Below are 2,972 nucleotides of genomic sequence, written 5' to 3' on the forward strand. Positions count from 1 at the left end.
AGCAGAGAGACAGACAGAGAGACAGAGACAGAGAGAAACAGAGAGAGGAAAGAGAAAGAAAATGAGAAAGAAAAGAAAGAGAAGGAAGAAAGGAAGGAGGAAGGAGGGAGGAGGGAGGGAGGAAGGAAGGAGGGAGGGAGGAAGGAAGGAAGGAAGGAAAAAGGTCAAGCAGAGCAGAGCACTTGGGAGACAGAAGAAGGCAGATCTCTGTGAGTTTGAGGCCAGCCTTATCCACATGGCAAGTTCTAGGACAGCCAGGGCTACATAATGAGACTGTGCCTGCAAAGAAAAGAAAAAGAATGAGAGAGAGAGAGAGAAAGAGAGAGGAAAAAGGAAGAAATAAATTGGAATAGAAATTTTAGAAAATTGAATGGGAAAATTATTTGGTGACTAGGCAACATCAGACATTTCTAAACTAAATCATTATCTTCTCAGTTATTAAAAAGAGAGTCTTTATTACAGTAGGAGAGGGGACAAGTCCTCCCACTTCCACTCCCAAATCCTGAAGGCCACACATAGCTTAGGACATTTTAAATGGTAGGACGCTGGCTTACGAAGTGCCTGATAAAAGCACATTATGACAAGTGTCTTTCTTCTTTGAATAACACCTATATGACAGATGGGCTGTGAGCAGGCCACCCAAGCGAGCATGCTCATTGGTGGAGTGGGTGCCAATGATGAAGAAGCAGAACTTGACACCAGGAGGAAATAGTCCCTGACGACAGCCCCACCCCTCCACTGACTTTGCTTGTCCTTTGTATGGCCACAAACACAACTCATCCCTGCACTGAAATTGTCACATTTATTTTGCATTACTTTACATTATTTTTAATAACCCATAAAGTGTTATTATTCTCTTGAAAAAAATTTGAGGCCCAGAGAGATAAATCCAGTTACTCAGAATACATTTTGAGAGAGCAGGAGTAAAATTCAATCCCAAGTTTTACTCACCAGAAAACACCACCATTCAACACATGCTGTGGTTTTTCACACCACCTGCAATGTCTGACTCTCATTCACCTCTATCCCCCTAGTCTCCCATCCCTCCATTTCTCTTGGCAATTCTTTTTTTTTTACTTTATTAAAATACTGAGTTTATTTCACATGTTTTTGTCTCCCCACCATTTCTGTGTCTGACCACCACTATTACAACAGCCTATCATAACATTCCATACACACTTAAAATTAAAAAAAATAAAACACAGGAATGGAATATGCAAGAGATGTGGGACACCATGAAAAGACCAAATCTACATATCATAGCCATAGAGAAAGGAGAAGAAATTCAAAAAAATGGGAGGCAGAGGCAGGCAGATCTCTGTGAGTTCAAGGCCAGCCTGGTCTACATAGTGAGTTCCAGGACATCTGGGGCTACAGGGAGACCCCGTCTCAAAAAGAGCAAAAACACAACCCAAGACATATCATAGCAAAAACACTAAATGTATAGAACAAAGAGAGAATACTGAAAGCAGCAAAAGAAAAACAAGAAAAACAAAGGAAAGCCCGTCAGAATTACAGCTGACTTATCAATGCAAACTATGAAAGCCAGAAGAGTCTGGACCAAGGTATTTCCAGTTCTACATGACAATAGATGCCAGCCCAGAATACTATACCCAGCAAAAATGTCTATTATAGTTGAGGGAGAAAGAAAAATCTTCCATGACACAAATCACCTGAAAAAATACATGTCCACAAAACCAGACCTTCAAAGAATGCTTGAAGCAATACAGAGAGCAGAGAGAGAAACAACTATACCCTGGGGCAACGAAAGAAAATTAAAAAAGATACAATCTAGGAAACACAAAATTACACAGAGAACACAAACAGCAATCAAAATGATGGCAACCAATACACACCTTTCAACAATAACCTTAAATATCAATGGACTGAACTTCCCAGTCAAAAGACACAGGCTAAGTGAATGGATTAAGAAACAAAATCCATCTCTTTGCTATCTGCAAGAAACCCATCTCACCTTCAAGGACAGGCACTACCTTAAGGTGAAAGGATGGAATAGAATATTCCAAGCAAATGAAACAAGCAGCGGTTGCAGTTCTAATATCTGACAAAATAGACTTCAAAGTAAAACTAATCAGAAGAGATAAGGAGGGTCACTTCATTCTAATCAAAGGAATAGTTAACCAAGAAGATATTACACTCCTTAACCTATATGCACCAAATTCTGGTGCACACAAATTCACAAAAAAACACTACCGGACTTTAAGACACAGATTAACCCCAACTCAATAATAATAGTAGGGGACTTCAACACCCCACTGTCTCCATTAGATAGGTCAGATGGACAAAGAATAAACAGACAGACATCTGAATTAAATGATACCATACATCAAATGGACCTAACAGACATCTTTCAATTATTCCACCCAAACACCAAAGAATACACTTTTTACTCAGCACCTCATGGAACTTTTTCAAAAATTGACCACATACTGGGCCACAAAACAAACCTCAACAAATACGAAAAAAAAATTGAAATAATCCCCTCCATTCTATCAGACCACAAAGCAATAAAGCTCAAAATCAACACTGGACAAATCCCCAGTCACTACACAAACTCATGGCAATTGAACAACACACTCCTAAACAATGAGTGGGTCAAAGGATAAATTAAGAAAGAAATAAAAGAATTCCTGGAATTGAATGAAAAGGACAATACAACACAACATCTGGGAGACTTTAAAAGCAGTCCTAAGAGGGAAGTTCATAGCTCTAAGTGCCTACATTTAAAATCAGAAAGAGCACAAATAAATGACTTAATGATAGCAAATCAAGAATCTGAAAAAATGAGAATAAACCAAATCCAAAGCCAGAAGAAGAGGAGAAATTATAAAAATCAGAGCAGAAATCAATGGAATAGAAGAAAAAAAAGCAGTACAAAAAATCAATAGGCTGGTCCTTTGAAAAGATAAACAAGATAGATAGACCTTTAGCCTAGCTAACCAAATGAAAGA

The sequence above is a fragment of the Nannospalax galili genome, unplaced genomic scaffold (genome assembly GCF_000622305.1).
Source record: "Nannospalax galili isolate Female #2095 unplaced genomic scaffold, S.galili_v1.0 scaffold1272, whole genome shotgun sequence".
NCBI lineage: Eukaryota > Metazoa > Chordata > Mammalia > Rodentia > Spalacidae > Nannospalax > Nannospalax galili.